This window comes from Bombina bombina, chromosome 3 (genome assembly GCF_027579735.1).
Source record: "Bombina bombina isolate aBomBom1 chromosome 3, aBomBom1.pri, whole genome shotgun sequence".
Classification (NCBI taxonomy): domain Eukaryota; kingdom Metazoa; phylum Chordata; class Amphibia; order Anura; family Bombinatoridae; genus Bombina; species Bombina bombina.
The window spans coordinates 1,103,675,944-1,103,695,944 of record NC_069501.1 but is presented as its reverse complement, the minus strand read 5'-3'; the positions used below and the strand labels follow the sequence as shown (position 1 = coordinate 1,103,695,944).

The 20,001-nt window shown below is 35.2% G+C and overlaps 1 protein-coding gene across 2 annotated transcripts in view; it reads right to left on the bottom strand.

Moving 5' to 3' along the window:
• The window catches only part of STARD13 (StAR related lipid transfer domain containing 13), a 654,709-nt gene extending 643,421 nt beyond the window's left edge, over positions 1-11,288 (bottom strand). For both annotated transcript variants that reach the window (XM_053708449.1, XM_053708450.1), the window contains exon 1: positions 11,174-11,288. The gene's annotated coding sequence lies outside the window, so the exon portion shown is untranslated. The remainder of the gene's footprint in view (positions 1-11,173) is intronic.
• Between the last annotated feature and the right edge of the window lie 8,713 nt (positions 11,289-20,001).

Genomic DNA, 20,001 nt, shown 5'->3' with positions numbered 1-20,001 from the left:
TTGTGTGTCAAGAATAGGGCTCACCGGATAACTTTGTTCTACTGTAACCACAAGCTGTATCCTTTAAGAGTCATATTAACACAAACACTCACCGAACTGTAAGTCGCTTACTCTATGTACATGAGAACTCTTAGGCTTTTGCACAAGTGCTCATGCCAAGTTCCCAAACTGATAAACATATATAATAACAAAGTGTAAATCACTCATTTAAACAATGAAATGTGTACATAAATTAAATATAATCATCTAAACACCCGTTAATTAAAGGGATATTAATGTCAATATTAATCTTTCATTGATCAGATAGAGCATGTAATTTCAAGAGACTTTTAAGTTTACTTCTACTATCAAATGTACTTTGTTGTAAGTAGTCTTAGGAGCAGCAAAGCACTACAGCACTGTCCTCAGACCTCCCCAACAGTCCACGTTTTCTGCATTACCATGGAGGAAAGCATTTAAAATAACCATGTTGCAAGATCTCATATTTTACCCAGTGGAAAGATCTCCTTTTTACTCATTGAAAGGATTACACATATGAACATGAAGGGTTAACAATACATGAACAGAATGATGTGCAAGCTGGAGCATTGCTTGATATGCACACTGTTTATAAGGCTATACATAATAATAGTCATATGTATTCTTATTTAAATAATACCCAGTCAGAAGGTAAGTTACATTTGTATGATTGTGAGTGGAGCGCTAACAGTTACACATGAGCAATAAGGGGTTTATCATGGGTGTTTTCACGCATCAGGTTTTTCGATCGTATTACAAGTTGATATTAAACTTAATCGCTTGAGCGCAATTAAAGTTAACAAAAAGGTGTTGCAAAACACATACAAAATACATTACAGTTACTAGTACAGTTAACTCATAACACCATCTAATAAAAATAATTAAAAAAAAATATTGCACAAAAAACTTATAAGGGCTCAAACATATGAGGTTTCAGTTGATATGTGTTTATAAATGTATTTATATGTGTATATATGTATTTACAGACATATATACACATAAATATATATGTATAAAATACATATATAGAATAGGGGGCGATAGTAAGCGCTGAATAGCTTAAAAGGCTGGAAACTAAATTCTGGCGAATAATTTATTCCATATACATTCAAATTAAAATCACAGATAAAATGTTAAAACACAATGTTCATATATAAATACAGTAAAATTCTGTTCATGGATCCATGAAATATTCCAGGAGTTTTGTACCTGGCTACTTTAGTTATACAAAACCTTGAATGTAGCTATCTTCAAAGTTCTTATGTGTGTTTAGGATAGATTAATAAGTCGGTTACCTGACTTTGGCGTTCTAGATATGGTTCTATTGTCAGTGGATGAAAAAAATGTGTGGACTGTGGTTCAGATCAGACCAATGTGATGTGTAACAATAAACAATAAACAATATATCAACTTTCAAATAAACATTAAAATCTCAGCACATGATGGTGTAAAAACATTCGTTCAAACTTCAATATAAAATTAAAAAAATAATGAAATAATCAAAGGCGTGTGAGATCCGTTACCGGACCAAGTGGAGGAGGGGCTGTGAAAGAACGTGACGTTGATGCAAAAAGTAGGTGTTTAACCCCAGAGAAATGTGAATCCACACTAACGCTAGTGAAAAAAAAAAAAATTTCAAAAAGAAAAAAATATATAAAAAATATATATAAAAATAAAGAAATATAGAAAAATATATATATATAGTTCAATGTAGATCAATCTTGAACAGATGAAAAAATGTGAGACAGATGAAAATAATGTGAATCTTCAAAAATAAATGAATAATCCCCTTGAAAAATAAAACAAAATTATCCGCAATCCAAAAGTGTAAAATTACGTAAAACAAATATAAATTTTGATGGGCAAAAGTCTAAATTGGCAGAGATTCTATATAGGTGCTCCTAAACACAGAGCCGCTTCAGCACCCTAGGTGCCAGATCCGGAGCTCGTAGTTACCAACTGGTAAGTGATATTGTTAGTGTCTATGATGGAAGTCCATATAGTATATATAGAAATGTTGTTCATAAAGTCAATATCACAAAAATGTAAAAATATAAAATGATGAAAAGCCTGAAAGAGAAAAAAAGAAACAATAGTGCAACACTGTATATAAGGGACAATAGTGGTATAAGAATCAAGCTCACCAGTATGTCTGTCAACGCGTTTCGGCCACGATTTGGCCTTTCTCAAGACTATACTGAATTTGTGTGGACTGGGAGCTTATAAAGCCTAGATGTGGGATTGTTTGTGGGCGGTTTTGGCGCCAAATTTTGAGAGGGTAATCCCCTTCCTGTTTGCCTCAAAGCATCTCTGGGAAATTTTGAGAGGGTAATCCCCTTCCTGTTTGCCTCAAAGCATCTCTGGGAAATGTACAAATATTATCTTAGTCTGATTTTCATCATAGTTTTCTATCTTCTTATATCAGTATTGGTTATATGATATAGTGCAAATTATCAAAAAAAAAAATTTTATTTTAAAAATGTGTCCCGGATCTATAACATACGAAATGCCGTTAGGGCTCTAAGTTAACCTTCTACCGTATTATGAAGTATAAATCTTTCTCTAGTATGTTACATCTTACAGTGTATTCCTTTCTTCGGAATAAGGAGTGTGGGGGCTAGTATTTGGATTTCGATCGCTTAGTTTGTTTTTATTGGGAGAAAATTGATATTTCAGAACCGGATGTGACGGCTCCCGTGTTGTTGTCTGGTGTATGTAATTCTATCATGGGCTTCCGGTTTGTTGTTCTATTACTGCTACTACTATGTGTAGCTTACGGATGTTATACATTCTGACTAAATCTACTTGTTTGTGTGAGGGGATATAGTGGCTGATACTTGGATTTCGATAACATAGTTCATTATTGTGAAAAAAGGGGGTTTCAGAACCGCATATGACGGCTCCCATGGTGCTATCTTGTATATGTAGTCTAATGTGGATTTCCGGTTTTACCCATTGCTCCATTAATGTTACTGCTGTGTGCTGCTCACAAATGTTGTAAATAATGAGTGAATCTACTCTCCTGTGTGAGCTTTCTCTCCTATGTAAACCTCAAAAATATTTAAAATATTTAAAACATTTAAAATATTTAAAAATATTTGTTTATTTATATATTTAGTTTCTCCGTTTTTATTCAGTAATTATATAATTGGGTATCTTCTTATGTTTGTATGTTAACTCGTAAGTGAGATAGTCTCTCTGATAATTAGGATGTACCCATGTGGTTCCTCAGCTATGTGTGAGCTCATTGTCAACTCAGTTACATTAATGTCACTAGTTTGGAGTTATGAGGATAGTGTTTTTAGAATAAATATCTATGTGGTTGTGTCTGAATCTAGGATACGCCCAGTTTGGGTCTCTGTATACAACATTAGTCTAATGGTAGTTTTGGCAGCTACGTTTATAGTGGATAAAGTCCCTATTGGCTTTATTGAGATGTACCTTAGTTTTTTCTTTATATGACATACCTGATTGTTACATTACTTAATAGTCGTGGTGTGTGTGATAAGTCCGATCTTGACAGAGATTATGACAACCATGGATATCATGAAAGAAAACCACGATACCACAATAGAAGACAACATGATTACCCCTATCGAGAGAACGAACCACGTTATGGTAACAACAGGCCAAACTACGGACAACCTCGCCCGCAGACCTACAATTATAGACAACCATACTATTACCAGGACTACAGAAGATCACCACCCCCACCGAGGGCAACTTATGGAAGGGATCTACCACCAGTGGAGCAAGGTCGAGACCGTCCCACCTATATGGGAAATACTCGCCCCCGCACTGACCACAGAGAATATAATCATTACACATATAATGGTTATAGGAAACAGAGCTGGAGGGAATATCCTCCACACAATCAGAACACATCAAAGCATGTGAGGTTTTTGAGTGACCAACGACATCACCACAATCTGGAGATGGGCCAACCAAAACAGACCCCGCAAAACCAAAAAACCAAGGTGGGGCACGATAACGGCCAAACTAGTGACCAAGTTTTTTTAGGGGAGAGTCCCCTTCCACCCAGAGAGAAAGAGAAGAGCAAACTAACACTGAAAAGAAAAAATACAGACATGGAAGAACCATCGAGTTCCATACACAAAAGAAAACCTCGAGAGGATCGAGAGTGGGCAATAGAGTAAAGAAACATAAATCCGGAAAACATCTAACAGTAACACCTAGAACGGATAACCCAACAGAAGCGGATACCGACAGAAGCAACAGAGGACTGTTTAACCTCAGTTCCAAAACATTGACGGACAAAGAAAAAGATGTACTCTCCTACGGATTGAGTTTTGCTCCATCGAAGAAAATGGATAAATTCCAAACATTCATTAATGCTAAGGAACTAGTAAGAAAACTGACCCTAAAGAGGCATTTCCTCAAATCACCCATCGATCCATATCCAACACGGACAGATGGTGGAGCTAATGACAGATTTACACACACTGATCTCAAAGTAAAATCAACCTTCTATCCTATAATGAGCAAGGGGAGCTGTATAGAAACATTCGAAATGAATGTCTGCAAAGATATTAGAGACCTCAAACTATCGAAATGTAATAAAATAAAACATAATCTCACAAGACCGCAATTGGAGACGATCAAACGTCTAGAGAAGAACAACGACCTGATAATTAAACCGTCCGACAAGGGTGGCGGAATAGTCATCATGGACAAGACAAAGTATGAGGATGAGTGTATGAGGATTTTAGGTGATGATAAAACATACCATAAACTCTGCAGTAATCCAGTAATAAGATTTAAGAGGGAGTTGGATGCCCTACTTGGAGAAGCAAAAACCCAAGGTGTACTAAGTGAGAAGGAATATGATTATATAAAAATAACACATCCAAGAACTCCGGTCTTTTACCAACTACCGAAAGTCCACAAATCCCTAGATAATCCGCCAGGTAGGCCGATTATATCTGGGATAGGGTCTCTAACATGTAATCTATCAGAATATGTTGATAAAATTTTACAGAAACATGTTATTGCATTACCATCATACCTGAGAGACTCAACCCAAATTCTGGCACTACTGAATGACATCACCTGGAAGAAGAACTACATAATGGCCACATGTGACGTGACGTCACTCTACACGAGCATCCCACATGACTTGGGATTAAAGGCAGTCAATACATTTCTGATGAAAGATCAGGACATACCAGATGAACAAAGGAAATTTGTTTTGGACAGCATTGATTTTATATTGAACCATAACTACTTCTGCAACAACAACAAGTTTTACAAACAAAAGTGTGGAACAGCCATGGGGACCAGGTTCGCGCCAAGCTACGCGAACCTGTATATGGGACAATGGGAGAACATCTTTTGGGACTCATGCCCAGCTGGCGCGGACCTTGTTCTATACTCCAGATACATAGATGACATCTTTCTGATCTGGAGTGGAACATTGGAAGACTTGCTACACACTTTAAAAGTAATGAACCAAAACGAGATGAACCTGAAGTTTACATATCAATATAGCCAAGAAAGATTAGATTTCCTGGACCTAAGAATAGAAATAAAAGATGGACTGATTGAGACATCAACCTTCTTCAAGGAGGTTGATTGTAACAATTATGTCCATAATAAGAGCTGTCATCACCCCACCTGGAAGTCCAACATACCTAAAGGGCAATTCCTAAGGGTAAAGAAAAATTGCTCTACCACAGAGCAATGGACCAAGCAGTCACAAATACTTAAACAACGATTCCTCGAGAGAGGATACAACAAAGACACCCTAGATGAAAAGATCAAGGAAGTTAGCAAGGTTGACAGGAAGAACCTTCTAGGTTATAAAACAAAACCAGGAATAATGTGGAACGATAATGTAATTGACGTACCGATGATAACCGAGTTTTGCGAGAATAGACATATTCTAGAAAATATCATCAGGAGACATTGGGCGATACTAAAAGAAGACGACATAATTGGGGAAAAGCTAGTTCCCAACCCCAAATTTATCTACAGAAAAACGAAAAATCTAAAATGTATGATAGCACCTAGTATCCCAAGGAAAGGGAACACCAACTCTACCACTGACCATCGTGGCAAAAACATCAGAGGATTCTTCCCATGCCCGAGCTGTAAGGCATGTAAAAATGGGCAAAAAACTGAGACGTTTTCTTCACATCACAGAAATGAGAAATATAAGATCAGAGACCTGATCAGATGCAGCGACAAGAACGTCATATATCTAATCTCTTGCTCCTGTGGTCTCCAATACATAGGGCAAACATCAAGAGCCCTTAAGGACAGGATGAGGGAGCATATCCTCTGTATAGAAAAGGGAAAAGTAGATACCCCACTATACAAACATTTTGCTACCATCCACAAGGGGAATATGAAGGATTTTAGTTTCTTTCGAATACAGAAAGTCAGAAGAAACTGGCGGGGAGGGAACCATGAGCAGAAACTTTTATATAATGAATCCAAATGGATATTTATGCTGGATTGCCTTTTTCCCAAAGGTCTAAATCACAAGGAAGACCTTGCTCATCTTCTTACTCTGCACTAGCCAAGATCCTCAGGCAGATCCAAACAACAGAAAGTTCCCTTCTACAAAAGAAGAGAATCATAAAACTAACTGCCATTAATTTAGGCAGTAGGTCCATCTTCTATAATAAGAGTATCCCCTAGATCAGTTACCAAGAACCAAAAGCCAGATAGCCTTTCCATCTAGAGATTTAGTAGCGAAAGCCAGTGGGCCTCTGACTACACGATTGATAATAGATCCATACATATAGCTCATAATCCGGAAAATAGGATTATGAAATAACAAAAAATAAACTAAACTAAAATAAAACCAATCATGACGATACATTTAGAGAATATATCCAAATTATTCCCCATAGATGGAAACCTTTTAGAGTCGATATGAACATGAAGACCCATTTATTTACTTATGTACGTATAGGTCCACATAAGTTTTCACAAACACGTCCCAGTCATACAGTTCAAATATACTCAAAAGAATTATTCCGAATATCAGAATCATCTATCCTGAGCACAGTATCAGCCCTCTGTTAAGAACAAATTATAGAAGCTAACACACACACTTAAGGTTGGGACTATACCCGGATACATATCACGATCGCTAAGTGGTGTCAAGATCGGACTTATCACACACACCACGACTATTAAGTAATGTAACAATCAGGTATGTCATATAAAGAAAAAACTAAGGTACATCTCAATAAAGCCAATAGGGACTTTATCCACTATAAACGTAGCTGCCAAAACTACCATTAGACTAATGTTGTATACAGAGACCCAAACTGGGCGTATCCTAGATTCAGACACAACCACATAGATATTTATTCTAAAAACACTATCCTCATAACTCCAAACTAGTGACATTAATGTAACTGAGTTGACAATGAGCTCACACATAGCTGAGGAACCACATGGGTACATCCTAATTATCAGAGAGACTATCTCACTTACGAGTTAACATACAAACATAAGAAGATACCCAATTATATAATTACTGAATAAAAATGGAGAAACTAAATATATAAATAAACAAATATTTTTAAATATTTTAAATGTTTTAAATATTTTAAATATTTTTGAGGTTTACATAGGAGAGAAAGCTCACACAGGAGAGTAGATTCACTCATTATTTACAACATTTGTGAGCAGCACACAGCAGTAACATTAATGGAGCAATGGGTAAAACCGGAAATCCACATTAGACTACATATACAAGTTAGCACCATGGGAGCCGTCATATGCGGTTCTGAAACCCCCTTTTTTCACAATAATGAACTATGTTATCGAAATCCAAGTATCAGCCACTATATCCCCTCACACAAACAAGTAGATTTAGTCAGAATGTATAACATCCGTAAGCTACACATAGTAGTAGCAGTAATAGAACAACAAACCGGAAGCCCATGATAGAATTACATACACCAGACAACAACACGGGAGCCGTCACATCCGGTTCTGAAATATCAATTTTCTCCCAATAAAAACAAACTAAGCGATCGAAATCCAAATACCAGCCCCCACACTCCTTATTCCGAAGAAAGGAATACACTGTAAGATGTAACATACTAGAGAAAGATTTATACTTCATAATACGGTAGAAGGTTAACTTAGAGCCCTAACGGCATTACGTATGTTATAGATCCGGGACACATTTTTAAAATAAAATTTTTTTTTTGATAATTTGCACTATATCATATAACCAATACTGATATAAGAAGATAGAAAACTATGATGAAAATCAGACTAAGATAATATTTGTACATTTCCCAGAGATGCTTTGAGGCAAACAGGAAGGGGATTACCCTCTCAAAATTTCCCAGAGATGCATTGAGGCAAACAGGAAGGGGATTACCCTCTCAAAATTTGGCGCCAAAACCGCCCACAAACAATCCCACATCTAGGCTTTATAAGCTCCCAGTCCACACAAATTCAGTATAGTCTTGAGAAAGGCCAAATCATGGCCGAAACACGTTGACAGACATACTGGTGAGCTTGATTCTTATACCACTATTGTCCCTTATATACAGTGTTGCACTATTGTTTCTTTTTTCTCTTTCAGGCTTTTCATCATTTTATATTTTTACATTTTTGTGATATTGACTTTATGAACAACATTTCTATATATACTATATGGACTTCCATCATAGACACTAACAATATCACTTATCAGTTGGTAACTACGAGCTCCGGATCTGGCACCTAGGGTGCTGAAGCGGCTCTGTGTTTAGGAGCACCTATATAGAATCTCTGCCAATTTAGACTTTTGCCCATCAAAATTTATATTTGTTTTACGTAATTTTACACTTTTGGATTGCGGATAATTTTGTTTTATTTTTCAAGGGGATTATTCATTTATTTTTGAAGATTCAGATTATTTTCATCTGTCTCACATTTTTTCATCTGTTCAAGATTGATCTACATTGAACTATATATATATTTTTCTATATTTCTTTATTTTTATATATATTTTTTATATATTTTTTTCTTTTTGAAATTTTTTTTTTTTTTTTTTTTCACTATTGCTAGTGTGGATTCACATTTCTCTGGGGTTAAACACCTACTTTTTGCATCAACGTCACGTTCTTTCACAGCCCCTCCTCCACTTGGTCCGGTAACGGATCTCACACGCCTTTGATTATTTCATTATTTTTTTAATTTTATATTGAAGTTTGAACAAATGTTTTTACACCATCATGTGCTGAGATTTTAATGTTTATTTGAAAGTTGATATATTGTTTATTGTTTATTGTTACACATCACACTGGTCTGATCTGAACCACAGTCCACACATTTTTTTCATCCACTGACAATAGAACCATATCTAGAACGCCAAAGTCAGGTAACCAACTTATTAATCTATCCTAAACACACATAAGAACTTTGAAGATAGCTACATTCAAGGTTTTGTATAACTAAAGTAGCCAGGTACAAAACTCCTGGAATATTTCATGGATCCATGAACAGAATTTTACTGTATTTATATATGAACATTGTGTTTTAACATTTTATCTGTGATTTTAATTTGAATGTATATGGAATAAATTATTCGCCAGAATTTAGTTTCCAGCCTTTTAAGCTATTCAGCGCTTACTATCGCCCCCTATTCTGTTACCTACTATTTAGCCTGCTAGGAGGCTAATCTGTTAGTAAGCTTAAGGCCTTTTTATAAACTTTAGCGCTCGGTACACATACCTAAGTAAAATACATATATAAACATATATATATATATATATATATATATATATGTGTGTATCGGAGCCCTTTGCACATATCAGAATATGTTCTATGGGTTTTTTCCCCACTTTTTTTGCTCCATTGATTTCTATGGGGCAATAGGTTATCGTGCTCGCTATATTGTAAGTTCAGCTTTATATGGTTGTCGGGTTAGCATGCGAGAGAAAACAGTTTACTTTCAACTTTCAATATGCGCGTTACCCGATGCACGCAAAAAGCTTACTTCTGGCACAGCTAACGCTTGAGCTCCACTTGTAATCAGGCCCTATATGTTTCTTCAAATATGTCTTAGACTGGATGTTCTACGAGTTCTTAGATTAAAATTCAGGTTTTTGTGATAATAGCTATTAAAGAGACACTGAACTCAAATTTTTTCTTTTGTTATTCAGATAGAGCATGCAATTTTAAGCAACTTTCCAATTCACTCCTATTATCAAATTTTATTCATTCTCTTGGTATCTTTATTTGAAAAGCAAGAATGTAAGTTTAGATGCCGGCCCATTTTTGGTGAACAACCTGGGTTGTTCTTGCTGATTGGTGTATAAATTCACCCACCAATGAACAAGTGCAGTCCAGTGTCCTGAACCAAATATTGGCTGGCTCCTTAGCTTAGATGCCTTCTTTTTCAAATAAAGATAGCAAGAGAATGAAGAAAAATTGATAATAGGAATAAATTAGAAAGTTGCTTAAAATTGCATGCTCTATCTGAATCATGAAAGAAAAAAAATGGGTTCAGTGTCCTTTAAGATGAAATTAATTTTCAGTTCAGAAATTCTAGTACATCAGTGTAACTAATCCATTAATCATTACTATTCAAGTTATTTTCCTTCATTTTTCATGTTCAAGTTCAATAATTTTTTAATAAAAAAAAAAAACACTCAAAAAGTTCAACTAGAAACAAATGTATCCCATGGTTTTCCTTCATGGAAAGCAACGTTGTTAATTAATGCTTTATTATTATTATTATTATTATTATTATTATTATTATCATCATTTTATTATTAATATAAGCATTCAAAACACATTAATTAATCTATTGTTAAAAGGGGATTAAAATATTTATCTCTTATTGTTTGTCATAAACCAAAAATCATATGAACTTGCTAAATTGTACATTTGTAAAGTCTTTAACTGAATGATCCATTTAACCTAATAAGTTAAGGAATCAGAAGCTTATGACTAAAAGTCTTCACAGTTTTTTTAATCTTTAAATATTTGACACAAATTTTTAGTGCAAGTAACATAATAAATTCCAACTATACAGAGCTGCTGGCTTTATTACGTAAAGATGACACATATCATGCTGTAGCTGTTAACAAAGCAGTACAAATTTCTTTAGCTAAAAAGAAGTTACAGCCATTTTTAACTGATACATTTATATATATACTGTATATTGTTTTACCTTTTTTTAGAAGAATGTTCTTAGGTTTCGGTGTATCCATAACAGAAGCTGGAACTTATAAATGGTAATTACATGGGAAAATGAGTGTAGTGAAGCAAAATAAATGTTAATCTGGAAATAGTAGCTCTCCAATACATGACATTTCAGCTTGTATGCTGCTCATGAACTCTTGTCAACAAAAGTATGTGTGAGGAAAACCTCAGGCTACTACTGCCTTTACATGCACCAGTCAAGTTGGTTAACCCAGTAGCTGCCATAGACGGTTGAAACTCATTTGTTAGGAATGCATTGCAGAACTCTGAGGTAGCCAAGTGGTTAAAAGACAAATATGAGGTACTAAGGGCAGGACATTCTAAAAAAATACAAATCACAGTAAAAATGCAGAAACAAATATATTTAACAGCATTGTTAACTTCTGTTGTTTTATATGCATGATTCAGTGTGCATTATATTTCATCAACACTAGCTTTGTTTTTCAGTTTTGCTAAATATTTGCATTTAAATAAATGCATTAAAAAAACGTTTAAATGTGTCATTTTGTTAGCACAAGTTGTTTTGTTTTGCTGTCAAAAGACATATTTCTTAAAAAAAAAAAAATATTAATAGAAATTATTGCACAGGCAATTAGCACATCTAGGCAAGTATCCCTGCTTGCCTTTACCCAGTAAAACTCCATATACATTGTTACCAATGCACAAGAGGATCCTGGGTAAGATATGCAAATTAGATATGCAACATCTGAGGCTTTTTGCTTCAAATACTGTATTAACATACAGCGGTCCCTTAATGGGGTAAATGCAGCAAATAAAAAAATCATTACTAAACCTGGTACTAAAATGGAGCCGTAAACTACTTTTAGCTGTCGGCTGCTTCCGTAGATTAAGGTTCCATTTTTAAAGACTCAATGTAAATGAGCCCTAAAACGTTGTATTAATTAACCCCCAATATCCATTTGTTGATAAATTCCTTTATTTATTGGATAACTTATTTTGGTATTTCCCCCTTCATTATAAAGTTGTCATGTTGTTCTTTCTCAGTTTAAAGGGACACTAAAGCATGTAATTAAACAAAAACAAAAAACAACTGTACAATTTACTTGCAAGATCAAAGTCTGCACACTTTATGGGGCACCAGGTCCTACTGAGCATGTGCAAGAGGTAATTGCATATACATTATGTGATTGGCTAATGTCTGTGACATCTTAAGGGGGCGGGAAAGTGATTTTAAATTTTAAAACTTGTTAGGAAAAAAATCAGTTTATTTGAAATTTAGATTAAGTGCTACTGCATTGTCTTTTTATTATGTTTTTGTTTATTTGTGCAATTCTAATATGTTAAATTGTCCTTTAATTATTGCATATTACGCTATCAGGAAAATAAGTCATGTATTTGACAAAATTTTAAATTTTGAAAGTTTCTACAGAAGGTTTTAGCTTGATAAAGTATGAAATATGAGTGCACAAAACACATACACTGCATACTTTTTTTTGTTTCTAATGGTTTTCCTTAGATAGAACTTAATTGCTGATTCTCAGTGCTGCCACCTTATGGGGACATACTCTGCTATCAGCCAAGAAATGTAATCTTGGAAGGCACACTTACCCTGCATTGCTCTGTGAAGGGACTAGTAAGTTAGCTATGTACTATGTCAGGGAGGCATGTGGACATAGTTATGAATGGTCCTTTGGACAAGTCAGGGAAGATGGAGTCATGATTGTTGTTTGGGAGGAGCTGAGCAATCCTGGGCAGGACTAGGAGGTTTGGGGCGTGGCTAAGTATGATGGACAGCAGCAGGGAACGTCAATTTTCCCTCTCACTGATAAATGTTTGGGGTGATTTTACAACCCCATAGAAGTTCTACAAATGACAGCTTCAGATTGTGATCTCTGGCTTTAGTGAAAAAAATCTTTCAATCTGTAATGAATTTATTTTCTTAATATATACTAGATGCCAATGAAGGACAGGTCATAAAATAAACAACAGGACATGTTGGTTCCTAGCCTGCACAACTGTTACATTTTTAAAGGAATTCTTACAAGAGCAAATGAGAGATAGCTAAGAGAGATAATGATAAAACTCATATGAGCTCATTGCTTTTGCTCATTCAAATGTCCCATCCCACTTTTACTCATTCAATAACCTAATATAACCTGCAGCACCTGGTTTCAACTCTACATTCCTACTCAGGTTACAGCAACGAACACTTGATTTTTATACAATTCAGCAGGTAGCCTACAGTTAAGGAATACTCTTCCTCTGCAATTTATGAGACTTATCAAACACTGTACATTCTAATAAATAATATTTTTTTATTTTGCTTTTAATATGAAAATCTAATCTACTGCAAGATTTAAAACCCCTTAATGACCACAGCACTTTTCCATTTTCTGTCCGTTTGGGACCAGGGCTATTTTTACATTTCTGCGTTGTTTGTGTTTAGCTGTAATTTTCCTCTTACTCATTTACTGTACCCACACATATTATATACTGTTTTTCTCACCATTAAATGGACTTTCTAAAGATACCATTATTTTCATCATATCTTGTTATAATTTACTATAAAAAAAATTATAAAATATGAGGAAAAAAATGGAAAAAACACACTTTTTCTAACTTTGACCCCCAAAATCTGTTACACATCTACAACCACCAAAAAACACCCATGCTAAATAGTTTCTAAATGTTGTGTTCCCCACACAAAATAACAAGGGCACTATTGAGGCAAACTTCTCACTTATCTTAGTTTTTATAGATACTTATTGAGTTAGTATCATTATACATTTATATTGTGAAAAGTGGTGCTAGCATTAGTTATTTGAACATTCACAAACCATTTGGGACATAGAATCCCTGAAGGAAAAATGCTTGGGTAGCACTCTGTGCCCAGACTATATTGGTAGAGACAGGGAATTTAAAATATAACTTTTATTTCCTTGATTAAAAAAATGGGTGAACACAAAACATTTAAAATTTTGCTCTATCGTGAATAGCTAATCAAATATGTGAGATCTGTTATAATCAATTTGGCCTGATACTTATTAATGTATTATCAGTTCTCACTGTGTTATTGATACCATTTATTTTCGGTTGGCTCGTATCGAGGTTATAGTGTGATTATAATGCACTATTATTGATTTGTTGGCTGTCACACTGTAATTCTGGTGATCCAATTCTGGTTCTCCCAGTTGAATCGATGGGTAATGCAGCTATCAATTGAGTTTATGGTGTGTGCTGATTAGAACTTTTGTATATGAATTCTCAGTTAGTTTGTTAAATATGGAGTTCATAAATTTCTACCATTATGTAACAACCTGTAACTCCTTATTAACTGAAATTGTGGAGTGAGACAGTTCAATTCTGGCAGGATACGGTAATAATATTATTGTGGATAGACTATGAATCCGTCTTGTAATCTATGTATGGCTATATGCCTATTTGTGATTAAAGCTTGTGACAACCTATGTGTCACTATTATTTATCGTTGTGTGTATATATGTATTCTTCTGTTGATTCAATGTATAGTTTGTACTTATGTTATTATTATTATAGTTTTGCACCCTCCTCTAATTTGGATGTTTGGTTCACATTAGTTATATTGATTCAGTGGATGTGCATATTTATTATCTATTTCTATGATTACAGCATCTGTTTCAATAGTTACTATCACTATTGTGCTATATGATTTATATAGAATAGTATGTTCTGTTAGTGCACACTGTTCCACTTTAGTTGTCTCAATATATATAGACTGTTATAGAGCAGTATGTTCTGTTGGTGCGTACTACTTCACTCAGATTGTTTCAATATATACCAGCATATATTGCTTTATTGAATCAATGTATCACTTTCTCTTGTTTTATCCCAAATATTATGGTCTCATACCCCAATTATCTTACTTCAACTGCTTGGATTGCTGGATTGCGACTGGAGAATATTAGCACATAAAATTTATTCAAATGTAATACTGTTATGTGCTATCTTAGCCTTTGGTTAACTATATACGATTATTGCCCAGTCTTTTTGAATTGCTAATCTTTATTTTACCGTATAACTACTATCCACTTCTCTCTGTTATTACTGTCAATCATGCGTTTCTTATATGTTTGTAGCCAGCGTTGTTACTTGTATCAGACATTCACTTCATGCACACACCATCCTTCATCCATGTAGTTTTTTTAAATATCTGCTTTTATACGTCATCTAGTAACCTTGTTCAATGCTTTGAGCTGTGTTAGCTCCGTTGCGTAATTAAATTAACCTGTTACTAGAATACACAGTCACACGGTGTCCGTTTAAATATTGGGTTAGACTGATAAATGTGTACTTCTACAATAGATTTTGTCTTTTACCCCTCTATATATAAACAGTGCTCCGTGCTTCCATTAAGCTTATCGTTGGTTTGTTAATAAGTTATAGCTGCTTATTGTGCCTCTATATTCGCAAGCTTGTCCCTTCTAATAGGTTATAGCTTTGTACTGTGCCTCTGTATTCACAAGCTTGTCCCCGCTAATAAGTTATAGCTTTTACTGTGCCTCTATATTCACACAATAATCCCCACTATAGTGCAAGTGGAGCACTCTCCACCTCTTGTACGGCTGAGCCGTCAATTCATAAATCAGTTACGATAATGGTATTATAGCTACGATAGATTTAGGTTAAAACATACACTAATTGCGGGACCCCATTATCCCACACAACCCCCCTGACGCGTTTCGCCTGTTTTAGGCTTTATCAAAGGCGGCGGGCCGCCGTGGTTGAGCCTATTTATTCATATTGAGCCGGATGTCCCACCTCTACTGTGTGCTGGTTGGTTTAGACGGCCATGATTGATTTCATGGCTCCCAATTGGGAACTGTTTACTCCGTGGGTGTGTTGGATTTCTTAAGGCGGACATTGTTCTAATTCCATCTTTGTTGTTAAGGTGGATATTCCTATTGTATTACATAGGATTTATTCTTCTTCTCTTATGGATTTTCCGTTTTGGATAAGCTGCTTTGTTAATTTTGCAGATAACGACAAGTGTGCTCATCTGGCGAGTCCACTAATTTTATAGAGCTCTTCTTAATTTATTATATCTTGTAGCGAGTTAACCATATGTTCATGTACTGTAATATCTTCTCATGATTTACATTACCGTCCGTGTGAGATTGTGTGCTAATGTGTCAACACTCCCTGTGTATTTGTTATTATAAATAAACCCTTAAAAAGGTGAATAAAATAAAATGTGAATCTTGTTAACATGTGCAAAGATGCTGAAAAAACTGAAAAACAGTGACAAAAGATTTTGTGTTGTAAAGTATGTGAACTTGTTTGAGTTCTTTTGTGATGTGACAATAATTGTGAAAAATAATAATACCTGTGAGATGGCCCCTGGGGTACAGTGGTTATTGTATATAATAAGTAGATTCAACACTGTTCGTGAATTCTACACTTTACTTTATTTTTTTCTCGTATTTCTATTTCTGATCTCACTTTTATATTTGAAGTTCAGTTGTCTTATTTTTGATATGCACCTACTTCGGTGCATTTATGATTTCATTCTCATATTCAAAATTTAATATTTCTATTTCATATGATTTATGCTTATTTCTTTAAGTGACTTCACTATATAGTGCTATATGATTCTATCTTATCCCTCTCATTCATGCCCCTGAGTGTTTGGCCTGTGATTTCATTATGTGCTCTATCTAAGTGATTTTCAAGTGATACTGTAGTTGCTCTATTACCTTGCTATTGAGGTGTCTTGTGAACGTGTCCTCTTGCATTCTATGTCCTATAATGTATTTGTTGTGCATTGTGTGCCTTGATTTTGGAACTATTGTTGATGTGATTTAGTGCTAGTGATGTGGTAGTTGCTCTTGCTGTACATTGGATATTTTCTTCTTCTTATCACTATGGTTACTCTCTAGGTTTCTGATCTTCCTGTTACCTCTCAATTTTGATTTTCATATTTCCTCTATTGTTTTAGCTCCTCTTGTCATTTTACATATTTACAAAGTCCAAAGTGATTTTCATATTTAGAGATATACAAAGTAATTATTATTTTCATTGATGCCATTGGGGTGCACTGAGTTTAATAAATATATCCATTTACTCTCAGCTCTTTGGAGTGATCTTTCCAAATCACCCCCTCTGATACCTAATCTGATTTGCTCTATTCCCCAACATAACAGATCTTGGGCATTGGAATTATGTTTATGTAAAAAGTGGGAAGCCACACTTGTTATGGCTTTACCCTCTTCCACGTCCTTTCTGGCATTTTTAATATTCCTTAAGTGTTCCATAAGTCTAATTCTCATCATACGTGTGGTCATACCCACGTAGTAAAGCTGACATGTACACTGTAACACGTAAATCACCCCTTGTGTGTTGCAACTGATATACTTTTTAATGCGATGAGTGAAACCAAACCTGTCTATAATTGTATTGGTTTTTTTGATGTATTGGCATGTGGAGCATGTCCCACACTTAAAGCAACCTGGAGTGAGTGGAGTCCTAGTTTTCTTTCTTGCATAATGACTCTTTGTCAGTAGATCTTTCATATTTTTTGATCGTCTGTATCCTATCTCCGGTTTTTCTCCAAGCTGGAGTTTCAACACTGGATCAGAGATTAAAACGTGCCAGTGCTTATTAATAACATTTTTAATTTGGTTAATTTGAGAAGAGTATGTTAAAATCAATCTTGTTTTATTATCCTGTTTTTTTCTCTTTTTTGTCAATAGTTCTCTTCTGTTAATTTTCATCGCTTTGTTTCTGGCCTTTTTTATACTTGTCTTGCTGTATCCTCTTTTGACTAGTCTGTCCTCCAGTTCTTTTGCTCGGGTTTTAAATGTGCTCAAGTCTGTGCAGTTCCTTCTTGTCCTTAGAAATTCACCAGTTGGTAATCCTCGAATTGTTCCTGGTGCATGTGCGCTGGATTTATGCAATAGACTGTTGGTCGCTGTTTTTTTCCTATATAGATCAGTTGTAATTCTCCCATCCTCTTCTTTCTTGATTTTTAAGTCCAGGAAAGCAATTTCTTCTTGACTGGCTTCCGATGTTAATTTGATGTTTAGATCATTAGAATTTAATATCTTCAAAAATTCTTGCAAGCTGTCATACGATCCTTCCCATATGAACAGGATGTCATCAATAAATCTGAGCCAAAGGGGTATGTTGTTTGTGTATTTGGAGTTGTTCTCAGTAAATACATATTCAGCCTCCCACCATCCCATAAACAGATTTGCATATGTGGGGGCACATGCTGTCCCCATTGCTGTTCCCCGAGTTTGTAAATAAAAATTATTGTCGAAGGTGAAGAAATTGTATTGCAAGACAAATTGCAACAGGTTGATGATAAATTGATTGTGATTTTCATTCTCTTCAGATTTTTGGTCCAGGAAGTATTTTACTGCCTGTATTCCTTTGTCGTGATCGATTGAGGTGTATAGTGCCTCAACGTCCGTGGTTACAAGCCACGTATCTTTGTCGATATATATGCTGTCTAGTTTTTGCAAGACCTCCATGGTGTCTTGTACATATGAAGGTAGCTCCTGTACAAATGATCGTAATCTATAGTCGACATACTGGCTTGCTTTCTCAGTGAGGCAACCTATACCAGACAGTATTGGTCTTCCTGGGGGATTCACTAAGTTTTTGTGGACTTTTGGGATAAGATACAGAGTTGCCACCTTGGGATTTTGTACACTCAAAAATGTTCTTTCTTTTGCTGTGATGATGGTATTGTGATATGCTCTGTAAATCATAGAGTTGTAGATCTGATGATATCCATTGATTGGATTGAATAATAATTTTGAATAGCACCTTTTGTCATTCAATTGTTTATTCACCTCGCGTAAGTACATCTCTAATGGCCATATCACAATATTACCTCCTTTATCCGAGTTGCGGATTACTACATCTTCCCAGGTTTGGATTTCCCTTAATGCCACTCTTTCTTTATATGGTAAGTTTTGTACTTTTGGATCCAATTTAAGTTCCGTAATGTCTTGGCATACCAAATTGTTGAATACCTGGATTTGAGACGCATGAATACTTTTTGGTACATAGGTCGATTTGTTTTTCATTTTGGTTCTCCATTTCTGTTCAGATGGACCATCATTTTCTTCCAATAGGTCTTGTAGATCTTTCAGGCTTTCTAACTCTTCTGTATTCCATCCCTCCATGGGGGGTTCATTGTTAAAGTGTTTTTTCAATGCCACTTTCCTCAGAAATAATTGAATATCTTTGATTATTTCAAATTTATTGATATCTTGTGATGGACAGAAAGATAAACCCTTTGATAAGATGGAGATGTGTTCCTTGCTTAATTGTCTTTCTGATAGATTTATTACTCTCATTGTTTCGTCCCCATGTTCGAGAATGGGCTCGGGGCTCTCGGGGGTTTCTTGGGTTCTCTCCAGTTCTTGTGTCCTGCTCCTTTGTGATTGTGGTCTCTGGTTATTCTTTTGTTTGAACCTCCCTCCCCTCCTGATTGGCCTCCCCCTTCTCCCTGTTCTAAAAAAGTCTGTTTCCTTTTGTTTCTTGTGTTTATTCGAACATTGGGGGTAATAGTGGAAGTACTTGGTGTCTCTTCATTTGCTGATTCAATTTCATCTCCATCTGTATCAGAAATGTCACTTTGGACTATATTCACCCTTGGGTTTTTATTGGGGTTTTTATAAAATCCTCTTTGTCTCCATCTGTACACTTTCTGGTTAGAAAAATCTTGAATATCCCTATTGAGTTTTCCGATTTTTGTGTTTTTTAGTTCTTCTTCATATTTGTCCAATTCCTTCTGGTACAGTTTGTACAGTTTCTCAAAATTTGAATTACTCTCAAATTTTTTTA